A 19,943-nucleotide genomic window follows, 5' to 3' on the forward strand; every position below is an offset into this window, starting at 1 on the left:
TGCTTTCGTTACGCGGCGCACTAATCACTGCGCCACCGCTCTTTCAACACACACACACGCAAAGTCGCGTTACATGTGCAGACACAGACATGGCATACACGCCGCACACACGCATTTATAACAAAACATGTAGTATGTTGAGCTTAGACTGGTATGAACGGTTATGCTAGCACCGATGTTAACGACAATTTCACGCGGACCAACATAGCGATCCTTGTGTCTACACACGTGTACACACAAAGACAAAGATCCCCGCCGTATAGCCTTGACAGACCGTCGGGACAAGCGCTGTTAGCGAGCGGCACCTATGAATGCCGGCACGGCACACGAGGGGGTGGAGTGGCCAGCACCACGGCCGGCCGCCTTTGTCTCCCTAATGGCGATGTACGTCGGCACATTGACTCATACCTACAACACATTCCTACAAAGATCAGCACCTTCGGCCATACACTGCAGCCGATATGAGAAGGTACCGTAGGCAGGAAAGTCGATACAACAACAACGACGGCGATTCATTCCCACCCCCCCCCCCCATGTAGGCATTCAGACAATCCGGGCAAGTTCTGCTTAGCGAACATGTATATTCATGCAACACAAAGACAAAGATCCCACGTATAGCCTTCAACGGACTGTCGGGGCAAGTGCTCGTGATCGAGTAGCGCTGTGAAGAAGGTCGGTTACAACACACGAGGGGATGCTTGGGTTGGTCAAGCATCACGTCCGACCGCCTTTGTCTCCCCACAGTGCTGAATGTTGACACACCGCGCAAGGTACTAATTTAAGGCTGATTCGACCTAGGGAGAGGTAGTCCCCCGGACCGGTTCAAATATTCGCCACTTGTTTATTGGTCGTGAGCGGAGATTGATATCAGGTGGCCGGGATTCGCAGCGTACGCGGTTCGCTAACCACTGCGCCACCGCTCCCCAAACAAACACGACATGTTAATATATATGCATACGGCATGTGTAGTCCAATTACACGTGCAATAAACATTCGGCTGTCGAGTTCATCGCAGTGCATATTGAGGTTACCGCGCTGCAATTGGATACATTTACGGAGGTCGAAAGCGCTGCACGCATCACAGAAGACGTCAAATTGCACGACAACTTTCGGCTCCCACCGCCGCTAACGTGTGCGTCTCCTGTTTAACGACGGACCTTTTACAACTAATATATGAACTACATCACAGTTTCATCCTCCTAGCATTCCTCACGGAGCAATTACATCCTAATCAGCCCACCATATGGACTCCCTTGTAAAGCGTACGTCGGAGTGAGTACGGGTATGCAGTGTGCATGCGTGCGAGCGCGTCGTAATACATTCACGTTGACACCGCGCGCAACGAAAGGGAGTAGAATTAATCCAAAGGCTACGCAGTGCATTCGAGATGAACGTCTTAAGAAGGACCGCGCGACGTATCAAGAGCCAAACAGCATCACGGAGTCGTGTAACGTAGCCAAGAGGCGCGAGCGCGCGGTGATGATGATAATGGGTCCGGAGCGTAGCGGCGGAATGAACGGGTGAAACGTGTTAGAGATCGCACTCTCCCACCGCCGTCTCTCTCTCTCACTCTCACCTGTGCTCGGTTCGGATTCCCTCGACGAATCCTTCTCCCCTTGAGAGGGTTGTTGACGCGCCGGGTGAAAATGCCCAAGTGCTGTCGACTTCCAAAATCAGGCAGCCTCGCACACCACCCCCCCACACACACAACCTCCAACTATAATTAATAACGATTAGTATTAACTATCGGTTCGGTTATGAGAGTGATAATAATCCACACCCAAAGCCCTCTCAGTCGCAGCAGAGGCGCCTGTAATCCTATGCGGGTTCTTCACTGGTCGCTGGCAGTCTGTGGTCGGTGTAGGCGGCAGTGGGAAACACAGCTCCCGGGGGTGTGTGGCCGAGGGAGAGCGAGGCGAGATGGGGGTGGTGGTGGTGTGCAGGAGAGGGGAGAGGGCGGGAGAGGCAGGGGGAGAGGGAGGTGGGGGAGTGAGCAGGGTGAGACGATCCTAATCCACAAAAGGGTCTCTTACGTAGATTCTGCCGCTTATGAATAACACAAAGACTCCCCCCCGCCCCCACGTGTAGCCTTGACAAATACTGTGAGCGAGTAGCACCTATGAAGGCCGGCACGGCACACGAACGTGGGTGTGGGTGGCCAGCGCCACGCCCGGCCGCCTTTGTCTCCCTAAATACGATGTTTACACAAACTGAACCAGGTACTCGTTTGAATCTGAGTCGACCTAACTGAGACCCCGAACCGTTTCAGATATATTCGTCACTGGTGTTATTGCCGTGAGCGGGAATCGAACCCGGGTCGCCGGGTTGGTAGTGCGGCGCAGCGCTAACCGCTACACCACCGCTCCCCATACAACAACACATGGACACACACAGACACACACACGGACACACACACGCGCGCCCCGCAGTGTCTCCCTCCCGGTGGAAAGCACGTCCGATTGTTAACCGTGGCGTGTGCGCGCAATTAGGCAGTACAGGAGGAGCGAGGCTGGTTGGGAAGGTGAGATAAGCCACGGGGGGCGGGGGGGGCATTATTTGTGTTGGCAGCAGCAGCGACAGAACGTGGTTATTGTAGTAATCGTGGGTGAGGCTCGCGAGGGAGGAAGGGAGGACCACCAATCAGCCACGCACGCGAGTCCACGGCTGAAGCCCTCACGCCCCGCGGTATGCGGTGTTATCCGCGAATATGTTGCGGAATTCGCGGATTACAGGATGATTACGGGGCGGGGTGGTGCTGGTGGGGGTGCAGAAAGTCAAGTTTGGGGCAGAAAATAATAAGATATCCGCGGATAAGAGCGGAAGCTTGCTAACTTCATCCTATTCCCTGAAATTAGTCTCCACATCATTTTTTTACATGAATAAATCTGCTGTTGGGCGAAGGCTTCCTTCCCCACGTCGCGTCGGCCGCGGGAAGATATATTTTGACCATACTTCACCACTGATTGGCCGTGTCGGGTGGTGGAGGGTTGCGACACATTCATAAATAACGCGATCTAACCCAAAAACCTTTATATTATAAATACTTGACCACTCCGGTCAATGCGGCTTGGTGAAGAGAGGAGGGGTGCACGGCGGGTTCAGACGTCACTCGTCACTGACGCTAGCAGTGAGTGGGATTTGAACTTGGGAAGCCAGGTTCGTAGCGCAGTGCTCTTAACCGCTGCGCCACCACTCCACTGTTCACGAGCACATCTGAACAGGGCAGCGAGCAGTGGATCCCCTTGTTGTCTGCCTGCTCGCGATTAGAAGGAACGAATGATAAAACTCTACCCCGGTGAAATTTCGATTTAAAGCTTTCGTGACTGCAGGGATTCATCTTCTTGGTTATTTCGGTAAAGTCACGTAGAAGGAAAATAAATCATAAAAATAAAACATAATAATAAAAATAAAACATAATAAAATACAATGTATTTTATTATGTTTTATTTTTATTCTTTTATTATTTCCCTTCTACATGACTTTACCGAAAGAACCAAGAAGATCTACCCCGGTGGTCTTCACTCATTTTCAGAGGGGGGGGGGGTTACTTGCGCCGATGATCGTCAATGTGTGAGGGCCGCCACGCATTGTAAACCATTGGGGGTTTGACAGCAGCAGGATGATGACGGGGGTGGGGGGGTCACTCGTGTTGTCGAGGGGCCGCACGAAAGGCCACCAGGGCCCTGCCAGTGGCCCGCGTGGCCTTGCAATGAAGGCCGCGGCTCTATCCTACTACCTAGCAATAGTGTCGCTAGCTAAAGGCGCAGCCCTGCAAGATATTGCTCGCGCCACTGCTGGCTGATGTGGAGCTCTGGAGGGCTCCCTATCGGATAATGTTTTGGCCGGCCACTCCTCCCACTGGCCAGACGTCTCGGAGGAGGAGTGCGCAGAAGAGGATGACTGCTGTATATTGAACACTCCTGCACCTTGCTCGCTGGCCCCAACACAAACATCTCTGTCTGGCGTTCGACCACACTCAGTGTACGCAGATTTCCCTCTAGAGGGGAGGCAACTGGCGAAGTGCCAACCCTGCCCTGGCCAATGCTTATTGCGTCGGATCCACATTCCGACTTGAATCAATGAGCTGCGACTATGCAGCGTCTGGAACTGCTGCAAATACAACTCGCTCTGCTGGAGATGTCAGCGGAATCGGCAAGGATGTGTAACTTTGTAAGAAAAATAATATTAATGTAAAGACATACCAAGGCACCACGTGGATAATCCAACCTGTTCATAACAAATGCTACCTTAAATGCAAGTGAGTGTGACTTCAATAAAAAAAAATCTGGAAATTGTAAACGTAAGATTTCGCATTGCTGCTGTGCGTAGCTGTTGCATGACAAGGCTGTTACGAAGCTTGACTAAGCAAAGCTTTTGGCCAGGACAGTACGGATGATTTTTTTTATAGGTGGTCAACAAAGGACCATCTGTCAAGCGCAGCCCGTAACATACCAATGCATGACACGCGGGTAATCCATGTCTCATATCTCATTCAATCAATGGGTGTGCGTTATTCAGCCACTTGTAGATTCGAGTGCTTACTGTCATTTATTTACGCACTTCATAGGATGGCCAATTCTGATTTGCCGCTGTTTGATCGGAGCTGTGTGAATGAAGAACTTGGGTTGAGCCCACCAAACACAATGTGACATCACATACGTGCTGCAATGACTGATGATGCGTGTTTCATATTGGCGTTATACCCTCATACATATACGCAAAATGTATTCTCTGATTTTCATGTTTGATCACACACTGTGAGTTGCGTAGTGGTTCGCTCGCCACGCTACGAAATGAGCCACCTACATTTGATGTCCGGCTCACGACTAACATCAGTGGCGAGGGATACCTCTGGAACCGGTGCTGGGCCACTTCCTTCACCCAATCCGCACTGACCAAACGTGGTGAAGTATGGTCAAACAACCCTCCCCCTCCTAAATGACACGAAATTACTCTTCATTATGTCCATGTAACAGTACTATTGAAGCATGCAAACGATGTAATGTGTACAATATTGTACTATTAATCCACTGCTGTACTTGTATGTGAATTAATGCAGCGTGTACTGTGATCGCTATAGGTGTACAGCGGTTATATCTGAACAACTGTACTGTGTGTCTTGATTTGAAGCTTTCGTGACTGCAGGAATCCATACCCTTTGGTTATTTCGGTAAAGTCACGTAGTTAGAAATAAAATAAATTGAAAACAAATCACGACGTTTCGATTGCAACACAAGCAATCATCATCAGGTGGGAAAACCACAGTAAGATTTTTTTTGGTATGTACTGTGTGTGATGATTATAGTATGCACATAATGAAATCCATAATGTATTGAGTTCATTATACTCAATATTTATGGTAGACCAAGACATATCCCGCGACCGCAGAAAATCATGTTTGAAATATGCACACATTGAGTGGAGATTGTGTAAGTAATGGTCGGAGTCACCTGACCACATGTGCCATGTTGTAATTGCATAATGTATATGCATGCATTGATTGTGGTCATGTGTGCAATTTATTCAGGACGTTTGTTAATGACTGCGGTAAATCATATGATAAATGCTGTATATGTATGAGATTACTCGAATATGTAATGAGTGCAATATATGGACTGATGGAATTCACGTACCATTGTACATGTCTTCAGTACGTAAGTAGAATGCAATGGTTGTATGTATGTATGTGCGATGCACTCACTGCCGTACAATAATTGTAGCGTGCTTCCAATGTGTTTTGTGTCTGACATGCAATTAATGTATACAATGCCTGTAAGGCTATGCATCTATATGCATGTGGGTCCCCATCGGGTTTTCAGTGTTGTCATCCGCGCGTAATGTCATCTGCGTAAATCCGTCTCAGCCCTGAACTCCTTTGGAACAAGCCCCCCTCTCTCTCACAACCCTCCACCATCTTATCTATTTTTAGCCCGAGTCTTTGCCATTGGACCCTTAAAGGTCTCAGAACATTGGGATGCACACACGCACACACAGCGGGCGTTTGCGCCAGGTAGCGTGTTTCCAAAGAAATCAAAACACAGCCACGGACGGGGAAGCACGAGACGCGTATGGGGAAAAAAACGCAAAGCCGCGTGTCTCCTGCGTGTGAGCACGGGTTGACAACACGTCGCAGGCATTGAACCGTCGATAGCGGATGGCCGTGGCTATTGCCGAAATGCGATCGGAAGAATATTGGTTTGGGTCGGATTTGGAATGTGATAAAATTGAGAACATTCCTCCCTGCGAGCAAACGACGCTCGGGTTGCACTTTGTCTGGACGCAGCAGCGACACTTGTGTTCGGGTGCCAACACTAACACTGTTTCATCGTCATCGACAACATCACTGAAATGACTGCTTTTGGTGGTTTTTGGCCATAGAAAGTTTGAACAAATCAAGTTCTTGTTCAAGAGGCTCCTGACCTCAGCGTCGACGTATATACAAAATAGAGACTTTATTGTTAAATTCAAATCGCAGGCATTTCCATGATACGTTCTACAGCGTGTAGCAATGGCACGAGCCCTGTTCGCGTAACGTTGAAGGGACGTGGTATATGATTGATTGGTTGTGTAGGATGCCTCCTGCTTGTGGAAGACGGTGGGCTTTGACCTGCCAAAATACTCTGCAACAAATACCGTTGGTTGTCGTCAGCCAGCAGTGGACATTCCACATTCCTGTGCTGGGTCAAATATTTCTCCATAGGACAACCCGCATTTTTAACTTTTTTTTTAAGTAATAAAGCTCCGACAGTTTTGTTTCTTGAGTGGAACGCATGGACACACCATTATTCGGCTGCCACGACATTGTTAGTTAATGCAGTGCATTCATAATGCGGTGATATTTTATATAATAATAAAACATTTTGGGTTATATTGCATACATATAAATGTGTCGTAAAACCTGCCACCACCCGACACAGCCAATCAGTAAGGTTTGTCACGTAAACAGAACGTGCCAATTGGTTACTACTTCAGCACACCGGTGTGTGCTGGAGAGTAAACCCACTGCAACATTTACCATTCGAGTACTGCGACGTTTCTCCGGCAATAACAACAACAACAACCGACTTCATCATGCAATAGCCAGAATTGCGGACTTAAATCGGAGAGTAAAAGGTGATGTCATCACTGTGGGCCGAGCAGATGCGAATGCCAGAGGCGGGTTGAAGTAGTCATATAGGTTACAATGATACTGGTTAGAACCTCCTGGTTACACCAGCCCACAGGGGATTATTGTGTCCATCCGTCGTGCAGGGAGGGGGTGGGTGGGGAGGGAGGGGCTGGATGGGGAGGGGAGGGTGGGGAGGGGCTGGGTGGGGAGGGGAGGGTGGGGAGGGGAGGGTGGGGAGGGGCTGGGTGGGGAGGGGCTGGGTGGGGAGGGGCTGGTCACCCCGTGGTGCCCTTATAAAACTCAACGTTTAACCTACTCACGCCGGCTTGTGCCCACCCTCACAGTCGGGCATATTTGCAGAATACACCACGCCGCCGTTGACCCTGGCCATTGACCGAGCAACTCAACGTTCCTACCAGCTCCCTCCGCAGGAATGTGTTATCATGGTCTGACACTGGTGAGACGAGGGCATAAGGAAGGCTAACTCTGGTGCAGGCCAATTCGTTTCAAAGACAATACATATATTATCAGAGCATGTTTGTTTGCATGTGTTATCACAAGTGTGTGTGCTTAATGCAGACTTGATTGCTTGCCAATGGTATCTATTTGGTGTTTGAACATCTTAACACCTCCTGTTTTATTGCAAGAATGGGTAAATAAGAATGGGTAAAACCCCATTCTTATTTTGCATCAGTTACAATGGGCCATGTTAATCTGAGAACGTGCTTTGTCATATGTGCTCGTGCACCACTGCCAACGTGAGTAACACTCGACACAAAATGTGTCTACAGACGCATACCTCTTAAATCCTGCTTGTATGTAAATACTTTATCTTCACCAAATGCAAATCTGTCGCCCTGCTCACCCAACGCGCGTGTCGGTGGGGTGGTGGGGGGGGGCAATGGTCTCTGTCGTTGTAAGCCCAGAGTCGGTCGTGCAATTCCACAGTCGTATGGACGTTGTTGAGCACAGGACGATGCTTAATGCCCGCGAATTGATGTTTCTGGGCCATTTCCCGAAACGTCGCCTCTCGCCTCTCGCACGGTCTTTCTTTTGGGGCGCAGTGTTGCTCCATCGATCCTCACTCATCATCCCTGATAGCAATGTGCAAGTATCCAGCTCAAGCCTGTTTACCTTTCTTTACATTTTCTCTGAAGAAGGACCATTGTCCGAAACGTCGCCTACTATATAAAATTTTCCTTTTAAAGCCACAGTTTTATTGACGAATTTGTTATTTTTTGTTAGTTAATGTTGCTTACGCGCCACTGCTAACACAGCGGCAGCGGTGGCACCGAATAATTCATGCAATCACTTCCCCGTGCGATGATGCGATTGATTTATCCATTCCCCGTCGATTCAACTGAGTCTTTTCACTACCACGCGCGCAAATCAAACGGCACACGCAGCAATTGACTCCGTTTAAATTCCTACATGCCGCGCGCAATTTGTTCCCGCACACCCCGCAGCTACCCAGAGACTCTATAAAAAAAATTCTTTAACAATTTAATTGCAACACCGAATTGTGATAATTAATCACGTCTCAAGGTGTGGGGGGCTCGGGGCAGGGGGCGGGTTAGTGGGGGGGAGTAAATTGTTACAAGCATTTTAATTACTCCTGACTTGGCTGGGGTGACTTAGCTGTGAAATTACTTGCCACTGGACGACAGCTCTTGCGTGCCCAGTGGTTTAAATCCCGCGGCAAGGTCTACGCGATACGTGGGCGCCAACCCGATAGAGCAAAACCCAGCACATAATGAACGTTGCTTGGACGTGAATAAATAATAGAATGGCATAACGTACGTGATGATTTGTGTGTACAGTCAGTGGTGACTGGGCAGATACCATCAACTCATTCCACATCGCACCTCCGATTAGCACGATTGGCTACGTACGGTGCGAAAGAAGTACAACAAATACATATATTTCGGGATTTAATTTAATCGCAGGCAGCTGACTGGATTCGAACCCAGGATATCAGTCGTGTCAGGTTCGGCGCCCTGACCTTTGGGGCCTCCACAAGGCTCAACATAGGTTAGGGGCACGTGGCAAGATGTATGTATGATGAAACAAAATAAGAATAGGTTTTACCCTTTCTGACAATAAAACAGGAGGTTTTATCGTAAGAAAGGAGGTTTTATTGTCAAGGCATCAAGTCTGCATTAGCCACACGTACTTGTGGCAAAACATGCAAACAAACGTGCTCTGACAATATATCTATTTGGTGTTTGAACATCTTAACACCTGTTTTATTGCCAGAAATGGTGAAACTTATTCAAATTTTTTCATAATTTTTGATACAGTTAAAAAGGGTCCCACAGCTATAATTCCTCTTGTCTAACACTGGTGAGGCAAGGCCACAAAAAAAGCTGTCTCTGGTGTACGCCAATCAGTTTAAAAAACAATGCATACATTATCCGAGCATGTTCGTGTGCATGTTTTCCCACGAGTAAGTGTGGTTAATGCAGACTTGATGCCTTGCGGAAGGCATCCATTTGGTGTTCGAACATCTTAACACCTGTTGTATTGCCAGAAAGGGCACAACTTATTCTTATTTTTTTTTATAATTATTTTTGATCCTGCCAAAAAAGCGTCCATATATACGCATGCATGTACGTATGTTGAACTTCTTTCGCACCGTACGTAGCCAACCGTGCTAATCGGAGGTGCCATAACAACGGCACTGTCCTTGTGTGACCTGTCATGCAGGTCTCGCTTGCAAAAGAGATAATCAATCTCAATGGGGCGGCGGGGGGGGCGCTCACGTGCTTGAAATAAAAGGGCATGAATTTATTCGAGATCTTTTCACTCCGGTGCTTTTATGTGAACTGACCGCTCGCAGTCTGAAGTTGTGAACCAAAGCAACTTGAGGCACAAAGGAGGGGGAGAGCATAATGCAATTTGACAAGGTCGACGCGACAAAGAGGGCCTTTGTCGACTGCAGCCATTGCCAATGCCTCCTGTTTCTATGGACTTTCCTTCACACCGTTTACAATTCGCTTTGATGAAGGGGGAGCAGCCTCTGTGCAACTTGAGCAACAAACTTGTTTTTTTACTTCTTAAAATGCTGCTGCGAAACGATTCGCGTTCATTTATAATGTTACGAGGGGTTTCAAAAAACGAGGGACCGTTGAAAGTGAGCAAGATATTGTGGGATCGACTCACCACGAGGCGTTATTCGAGGCTCGAACATGCGTGTTTGTTGTTCTTCTGGATAATCTGAAAAGAAGCGATGGATCACTGAAAGTTTGTGGATTGGTAGTGGCGACATCTGGTGAGGATGATGATGATGATGATGTTATCATAGGAGATGTTTTGAAATGGCTGATGTGCAACATCCTAAATAATTTTCTCATGGAATTAAAGCACCAAAACCGGGACAAGTGCGTGCATGTCGCAAAGGGGACGTTTAATATTACTTTCGATTAAAAAGTTCTGGAATTTTCCAACATTAAAATTACATTTCAATACACGACGGTTCTTGTTTTACATGTGGGAGAAAACTGGTAAAATAAGCAGAATACCTCGAGAAAGCGCGCACACACACTCTCGTGGGACAGGGGGGTGGGTTATCACTGAAATAAACATCTATAGATGTATCAGCAACCAGCTTGCTGTACGTCCATCTCTTAGCCACCTCTCACTGCAGTGGATTGGGATTGTGTTGTGGACATGCAGATCCATGATCTATCAAGCCTCCAAAGCGCAGGATTGCAGACTTACTCTTGTAGAAAGATAAAGCTGCAGTCCACGCAATGTCTTGCTCACGTCGCTGCTCACAGAAGGGCTTCCAATTCCAGGGAACTCCGGAGAGGCCCCTCAAAGAAGAAATGCTGGCCTACACTTCCACGCTGTCCACACGTGTTGGAAGAGGGCGGGAGTGCCAACACTTTTTTTTCCACCGCACGCGACCTGCCGATTGACGAGATGTGGTGGAACCCATTTATTCTGCTGTGGTTGACAGAAGTGGAGCGATATATGAAGGTGGCGCCGTTATTTTAGCGACAGGAGCGACAGATTGAAGAAGCAGCAAAATCAGTTTGGCAACCAGAATCAGAATGGTTTTTTTTTCAGAATCAGAATATGTATTTATACTGGAGGAATCTGATGAGGTATCAAGCTCTTTTTCACAGATGTCCAGTAGGGCCAGGTAAGAACGTTACAACAACATACAATACAACAACACGATATGAGTGCAAAGTACAAGAAAGGTAAACAAATCACCCAAACGCATACAAGTCAAACAGCGTTGGTGTACGGTGCTTTTTCTGCAATATGTTGCTGTCTTTTCTTGGATTTTCTGTTTGCACTTAGTCACTTTAAGATGTTTTCTTGTTCATGTTTTTTGTTTGTTGCGGTTGCACCCGATTCAAGAGCCGAATGGCTCACAGGGCTATACCTAATAAATGAAACTGAAAACTGACACTAAACCATCCCCATCCTAACAGGCAAAGCCCACTGAGGTATTCACTTATTTTTCAGAAGCGACCTGGCCACCAATGATCGCTCAAAGTGGCATATCATTTTGCCATGTATAGCACCGAAGTCATCTAAATAATCTCAACGCATGTTTCTAAATGTGGAGGGAAAAAAAACTCCGTCACATTGCGGCAGCACCCACAGCTTTTGCGCAACCAAAAACACGATTACCCCGTATTTGACCTCGGACACATCGGTAACACTTCAAAGGTCATGATAATGTTTGACTCAGCGGGCCTAAAAAACCCTCATATAAAAGTGCCATCGCCATAGCGCGTTAGGAGCATGATTATAATTTTCACAATTTCATCACTCGTTTGCGCTTTACACTGTAGACATAACAGCAACACAAATATAATTTAGTTGAAAGTAGAATTGTTTTGGTTAAGAATGACAAGTCAGGGAATAACTTACTAAATATTAAACATTCGAACAAATAAAGTAGGGTGTCAAGTCAAAAGTGAAAGTATTTTCATACTGAAATGAGCATGGTGTGATCCTCACACATCGATCGGCGGTCCTGTGGTTGTAGTAGAAATTCCATATTCCTATGGTGGGGACAAATGCATTCATAGGATTAACGTTGTTACTTTTCAACATACTGGTACTGATTGAATTGACCTTGGAATTGATAGACCGAGTTGACTACCGACCAGCATTTCAACTTGCAATTTTTCATTGTAAGTTAAAAGTGCATTTACACCAGCGGTTCTTAACCTGGGGTGCACTCACCCCCTGGGGGTGCGAGATGCCCTTTGTGGGGGTGTGAGACATGGCCAGATTTGTCTTCTTAAAGGTAAATAATCAAAACACAATTTGAGCACGGGCACGTAAGCACAACTACTTTGTTTCATAAACCTATGTGTTTATTAAAATAAACAAAAAAACATTTACGATGCAGAACCAAAGGGGTGCAAGGCTGCAGTAAAGGTGAAGCACCACTGATTTACATTATCATCATTATCATAATTCGTTGACACGGTCTATCCACGATTGGATGCCGATCATCACCATCAGTGCTGCGATGGCACAGTCCAGTTCCTGCACATGAGCTGATCTCATCAAGAGTGCATCCTTTCTCGTGATGGTCATCCTCTGTGATGGTCATCCTTCCCTGTGATGGTCATCCTCTGTGCCTGCCTTTCCATCATCAGTCACATCCATAGGGCCTCATCATCATCGATAGCAATTTGTCCTGCCCAAGTTCACTCACTCTTGTTAACATTTTGCCACGAAGAAGGACTATTTCCCGAAACATCGCCGAGTAAATATGTTTTCCTTTTAAGGCCACAGCGTAAATGACGAATGCGTTGAGCGTTTTTTTATTGGTTGTGTTTGTACACCTCTGGTATCAACGCAGTAGCAGCAGCAACATCACCGCCATCATCGTCATATAATCTGTTTCTTAGCGGTACATTTGACGTCTCGTATTTGTTTTCTTCCCTATCGCACAACGCGTTTCCCAGGGTGCACCTCACCGGCGTCTTGAAGCATTCTTCAGCTTTCGTTCTATCATTTGCCTCGCCACGTGTTTCCCACTCACACGCCATCGCTGTACCGCCGTGGTGGTAACGTCGCCAGCTTTCAAAGGCCACGTCTGCTTAAGGTCACGGCCCTGCAGATTGCGTTTTCCCGTGGACGTTTCAGTGCCCGTAATGACATTCTACAAATATGATGCAAGCAGGGTTTGTTATCATTCATTGCTGATACGACTCACACACACACTGTTAACATGGACAGAGAGAGTGTGTGTATTAAGTCCTCCTGAATGCATAACAAGTGCGCTAGACTTCCCCTGTTCTTTGTGTGGGTTAATGCATTGCAGGTGGATGTTTATTGAATAAGTATCCGCTTGCACCGTCGCATTAGAAACCAATCCAATAAGTGTGCCTTCCCCGTGTTTTGCAACATTTTTCTTAAACGGTCTCTTTTTTTAAAGTCTGTTCGCAACCAGTTGCGGTTTCATTTGTGGCTCCTTATCATATGCAGTGGATTCTTGTGCAATCACGCATTTCACAAGTAGATTTAAATATAGACGAATCAGAAGCTGCTCATCGAATCTTATCATTTCAAATATACATCTATGGCTATTTTATACTGCCTAAATGCATCGATATAGTCTTATGAGAAAGTGCATGTTTGTAAATGTTAAAAACAACAATATGAAAGCTTGTTCAACTCAGCCCAGCATTACTCTATGGTTGTTACAATGAAAATCAGATTGTACGAAATGAAAGGTGTCGAGTAACGCTGGAGGGGGCGGTGGTTGCACCACGAACCTGGCAACGAGAGTTCGATTCCCAGCCATTGCGAACATCTGCGGCGAGTGATGTCTCACCTGGTCTTGGGTGCATCTTCCACCAAACCGCACTAACCAACGTGGTGAAGTATGGTGACACAATTTGATTGAGGTGGCATCCCTGAGCCAGTGGTGGAAATTCCACATTGCTTTGGCGAGGGCGAGTCTACCCATAGAACAACCTGCAGTGTTGACTTCCCCACAAAGTGGTACTCATACTGGCAGGAATCACCTGGTTCCACCAGCCCACAGGGGATTATTGTGTCCGTCCGTCCGTCGTGCATCCAAAAATGGGAGAGTTGTGGCTGGGTGGAGAGGGGAGGGTGGGGAAGGGCTGGGTGGGGAGGGGAGGGGCTGGGTGGGGAGGGTGGGGCTGGGTGGGGAGGGGCTGGTCACCCCGTGGTGCCCTTATAAAACTCAACGTTTAACCTGCTCACGCCGGCTTGTACCCGCCCTCACAGTCGGCCATATTTGCGGAATACACCACGCCGCCGTTGACCCTGGCCATTGACCGAGCAACCCAACGTTCCTACCAGCTCCCTCCGCAGGAATGTGTTTTTATCGATCCCAGATACATGATGGTCTCAGTCAATCCACTCCACGAAGTGGTACTTATTTTATCGACTCCAGATAGATGATGGGCTGAGTCAATCCACCCCAAGCAGGATTCAAACTCGAGCAACCTTCCAATCGCAAGCCGCTTGCTCCACCGCCGAGCAACCTGGCCACATCAAAATATAAGCTATGATATTATTAAACAGTGCTGCTGATATTGAGGTGCTTACTTGCTTTCTCCTTACAAATCTCGGGATGTTGAATGTCCACGACTGGCTCAGTTTCACAGAGGGGAGCAACCACCGCACAGTGGGTTAGAGCAGGAAGACACTGGCATGAAACTGTTGCAGTTCTGTACCATTGCTGTCAATCAAAGCAATGGCATCTAAGCCAACAACGCACATAAACGTGTCACTTTTGTCAGTAACACAGCCTTATAAAATAAGTTAATGGAGCAAGTTTATTAAACCCTCCCCCCTCCTCCTCCTCTGTCCACCTAAGTTACATAATTGGATTCACCACAGTCTATATGTTGAACTTCTTTCGCACCGTACCTAGCCAACCGTGCTCATCGGAGGTGCGAGGGAAGATCACCAATCGAAGCACAAAAAGCAGTTCTAATAAAATTAGTTTTCAATCTAGATGATTTAAAAGTGCATAGCTCAAGTGCATCTGAAAGTGCGCGATGCGGTTCGATGGTAAGACAAAAGCCGCTGCGAGGATGACCAGAGTGTGGAAGTGTAGGCCCAAGGCCCTCTACTAGAGAGGCCCTCTAGAGCTCCCTCTAGCAGAGGCTGTCCCGAAAGCAGTGGTGTGAGCGGTGGTGAGCGCACTGTGCTACGAAATGAGTCCTTGGCGCAACCGTTTGATGAAGACAATACGGGGGATCTTTTTTTTTTAAGTGTGAGTGAGAAAATGCAGGACTGCACCTTAACCCAAAACAGAAACGTGTACATATTAGACTAACATGTTTGGCAATAAACCTCAGTATCGTCACCAGACACAGTGTCCTGCAGAAGGGGCATTGTTAGAAAACCTTAGCTCACGCTTTTTCTGAAAGGAGGCAGTGGTAATGATGAAGGTGGTGACTTCTGTTGGTTTATAATCCCGTGTTAAACCACTGCAGATTAAGTTGCTTCGAACATTTTTGTAATTTCACATTTCAATTAGCATTCTATGACAACTTGTTATGATAGCAGAGGAGTTAACATTTACGGTGGAAACTTTTATAATTTGGTGGCAACAATTATCATTTGGTGGCAACTATTATCATTTGGTGGCAACGATTATCATTTGGTGGCAATGATTATCATTTGGTGGCCACTATTATCATTTAAAACAGATATGGTTTAACCATTAATTTAAGGTTAGTAAATAAGACATTGAATGGCCCCGAAACAAACTTACAATACTTGTTTAGCATGTGGCTTTCCTGCCACATTGTGGCGTAATCGTTGAACTGCAACCGTGCCGAATCGCATCCGGCTGCTGGAGCAAATGCAGTTAGAGTGCACCTATGAACGCTCGTGCAGAAAATCAGAAGAATAAAAAACGCTACTCGCTCAGCACGTGACGTGGGACGTGTTTAACAATAATCGGGCGTGTGCAGGGTGGAACGAGTAAGTTTGTGTTTGTGTGCATACGAGCGGAATCATGATGACAAACTTTAATGAACTCAATAGGATCCTGGAAAAAAAATACCCAATGATTTATGATTTCAAAAAAAACGTTAAGGCTAGATTTTGCAGATTATTAAAAAGCTATATTATGTCACGTAAATTAACGCAGATATACAACTATATTTTATATTGTTAATGGGTGTCTATGTGTATTTGGGGTCTCTATGTGTATTTGGGTTTATATGTGTGTATATGTTTCTATGTGTATTGGGTCTCTATGTGTATATGGGTTTCTATCTGTATATGGGGTTCTATGTGTGTATAGGTTTCTATGTGTATTTGGGTTCTATGTGTATGTGGGTTTCTATGTGTATTGGGTTTCTCTGTGTACGTGAATCAATTTTGCCAAGTGATTCAAAGCGACATGAGAATATATTTTCCCAAAATTGGGATTGGATAAAGAAAGGCGTACATGTGCACGGATAAAATATGAACCATCTCCGGAAATTGACTTCAGGAAATTATTGAGGGGCTTGACAAATTGAAGGGCTTTGTAGCGTGTACGAAATTATCTGGGCACGTGTCATGACTGGTACGTTCGAGGTCGCACTCATGAACACACGGAGTGCTTGCCAGAAATGAACCACAATTCCTCGTTGATCTCGTCAAGGAGCATGCTATCACGTGAACTCCGGTCATCCTCGCAGCAGCGGATTTTGGCTGCTTGCCATCGAACAAAAACGGTGGTCACCACATCGCACACTTTCAGATGCGCTTCTGCGGCCGTCTGGAACACTCTTCCTTCCGATATTAGGTTAGCCACTAGAACCATGTACAGGTAGTCCCCGACTTACGATGGTCCAACTTACGATATTTCGATCTTACGATGGCGATATGACAAAATTGTAAAATATTTTACATTTCGCGCGGCAGGCAAACACAGCAGCATATGAGGTACACTACTGTACGCTGGGATGCTGCCGGGATGTACTGTGCGCTTATAGTTTATACAGTACGGTACTGTAAATTGCTCTGTCTTGCTAAATTATCACCATTCTTTAAGACTCCTGGGTAGGCTAGGCCATTTTCGACTTACGATATTTTCGACTTACGATGGGGTCGTCGTAACGCATCTCCATCGTAAGTCGGGGACTAGCTGGACTTTTAAATCTAGATCGCACCGTATGTAGCCATACGATGCGAAAGAAGTTCAACGTACATACAACACACGTAATAAAGGTTGGGCTGAAGATGAATACGAGCAAAATGGGAATCACGTACTGTACATCAAGTTTTCTGAATAATGAAAGATATATGTTGGAGAGGCACAACTGGAAATCAAAGCAGAATATCTGTATGCCTTGGACTTTGAACACAATCATGAAATAAAAATTCGGACGAGGAGCGACACTGTGAGAGATGGCAATGGCTTTGGGAAGGGCTTAATCTAGCAGTGGATATATCATAGCTGATGATGATGATAGCAGATCATAAATATGAAACTGGAGCAATGCAAAGCCACGTATGCCCAGCGACCTCTGTCTTCTTAGTGTTTTTTTGTTTGTTGAGAAACTGGATCGTAAATGTATGTTTTAGGCCGAGTTGACCTAGGCCAGTGGCTCTTAACCTCTACTGCAGCCTTGCACCCCTTTGGTTCTCAATCGTAAAACAAATTATGCTAATAAATACATAGGGTTTGATGAAACAAAGTAGTTGTACTTACGGTGCCCGTGCTCAATTTGTGTTTCGATGATTTACCTTCTAAAAACAATCTGGCCACGTCTCGCACCCCCAGGGGCTGCTTGCTTCCCAGGTTAAGAGCCACTGACCCACGTGGACTCCGATTTGGTTCTCATAATAGGTGCCGGACATCTGGGTCCTTTATTTAACCAGCTGAGGGCCTAGCCACTGAGGTCATCTCTTTTGCAAGGGAGACGAGTGAATTGCAACTTTTCTTTTGTTGTTGCAAATTTTTCGACGGTGATTTCACAGCGGTCAAAGGAGGAAGCAACCCCAATGTTTGTGAGATGAGCGAGGCGCTGCGACTCCGATTTCAAAACATGCCATCTTACAGTAACGTGCGTCGCTCGCACGACATGGAGAGGCCTTCATACAGCTGTGGATTGATAACGGGCTGTATGTAACATGCCACTTCTTGTTTCATGGATGGCAGGCAGTGTGGCAGAAAGCTCTCGGCTGACAATCAGAAGTCCATATCCATGTTGTGATCAATTGAGCCAATCATCCTTCGTGGGGGGAGTTAAATAAAACACATTCCTGCGGAGGGAGCTGGTAGGAACGTTGGGTTGCTCGGTCAATGGCCAGGGTCAACGGCGGCGTGGTGTATTCCGCAAATATGCCTGACTGTGAGGGCGGGCACAAGCCGGCGTGAGTAGGTTAAATGTTGAGTTTTATAAGGGCACCACGGGGTGACCAGCCCCTCCCCACCCAGCACCACCCCTCCCACCCCCCACCCAGCCCCACCCTCCCCACACAGCCCCTCCCCACCCTCCCTACCCAGCCCCACCCTCCCCACCCAGCCCCTCCCCACCCCTCCCCTCCCCACCCAGCCCCTCCCCATCCAGCCCCTCCCTGCACGACGGACACAATAATCCCCTGTGGGCTGGTGTAACCAGGAGGTTCCTACCAATATTATTACGAACTCTGTGTAAAGTTGACGGTTGTTCTCCTGTTCAGATAATGGACCTCCACATGGGAATGTTAAATCTGTCACCGTTGCTTCAGGGCCACCAACAGAGAAGAGCACCTTCCCGGTGTTCGTTTTGACACAGGGGACACTAAACTTTGACCCCTTAGACCCGCCGCGTTCTTCCACTGTGACACGATGACTTACTATTCTGAACGATGCCACGTGGTCTTAACATCCACCGCAGAGCTAACGCTGGATTGCTGGGTGACTGTCGTAGTGGGAATCGGCTGTGTTTCTTCACGTGCCACTGGACGGGAGGTGATGGGTGGTGCTTGGTGACGCCATCGGCGTCCTTAGGACGGCAGGAGGTGGGGGTATAGGCTGCTATTTTTAAAGGGGCTCGTGGAATCGACAACAACAAAAGTTGCCAATAAAATACATTTTTATAATATAGGTTTTTGGGTTAGATCGCGTGATTATAAATGTGCAGTTAAACCCACCGCCACCACCCGACACAGCCAATTAGTAAGGTTTGTCACGTAAACAAAACGTGCCAATTCGTTACTAGCACGGCACGCCGATAGTGCGTTGGAGAGTAAACCCACGACATTTACAATTCGAGTACAATTTTTTGTCGGACAATCGACTTAATGCACTAATCGTTCAGGCCCTTAATTCAAACGCTCAACCCTGGCTTGCTGACAAGCCTGCTCTAACCGCGTGGCTCTTTCTGGCTTGCCCCCACGTGGTAATATTTCCACGTGTTATTCTCCGCCAGCCAACACGACGTTGAACTGTCGGAGAGAATTTCACGGTCTGTTTTTTTGTTGTTGCTCTGTAGTCGGCGAGAGTTCAACAGTGGGGGGGGGGGGGTTAGGGGTCAAAGGCAAGGCGTGAAGTGAGAAAGAATGTTAATCCCCATGGATAATATTGTCCGCAGATGTTTGACCTGTGTCTAACAAGAAGGGATTTCCCAACTGAATTCAAAACAAGCCCGCTCACTCCGTCACGGTATGTAGCTGCGAGCACGCACACGCACACACATAGTCCTATGGCATTCCCATAGCAAATGCACATTCTCCCACTGTTTGTTTTTTTATTCTTCCAGCGATTGTATTGCATCTGGCCAGGATGGCGCTGCGGATAGAGTGCTTGGCTCGCAAGTTCAGATCCCTGGAATATTTTGACTAAACTGTGTGGTTGGAAACCAGAGTGACCAGATGAAACTCACACATA

General features: G+C 47.0%; 1 protein-coding gene across 2 annotated transcripts in view; it reads right to left on the reverse strand.

Moving 5' to 3' along the window:
* The window catches only part of SLC1A2 (solute carrier family 1 member 2), a 72,784-nt gene extending 70,872 nt beyond the window's left edge, over positions 1-1,912 (reverse strand). Inside the window, exon 1 of one of the 2 annotated variants that reach the window (XM_078601381.1) lies at positions 1,577-1,912. The gene's annotated coding sequence lies outside the window, so the exon portion shown is untranslated. The remainder of the gene's footprint in view (positions 1-1,576) is intronic. The other variant, XM_078601379.1, reaches the window with a different exon arrangement.
* Between the last annotated feature and the right edge of the window lie 18,031 nt (positions 1,913-19,943).

This window comes from Lampetra planeri, chromosome 16 (genome assembly GCF_965212315.1).
Source record: "Lampetra planeri chromosome 16, kcLamPlan1.2.h2, whole genome shotgun sequence".
In the NCBI taxonomy this organism is placed as follows: domain Eukaryota; kingdom Metazoa; phylum Chordata; class Hyperoartia; order Petromyzontiformes; family Petromyzontidae; genus Lampetra; species Lampetra planeri.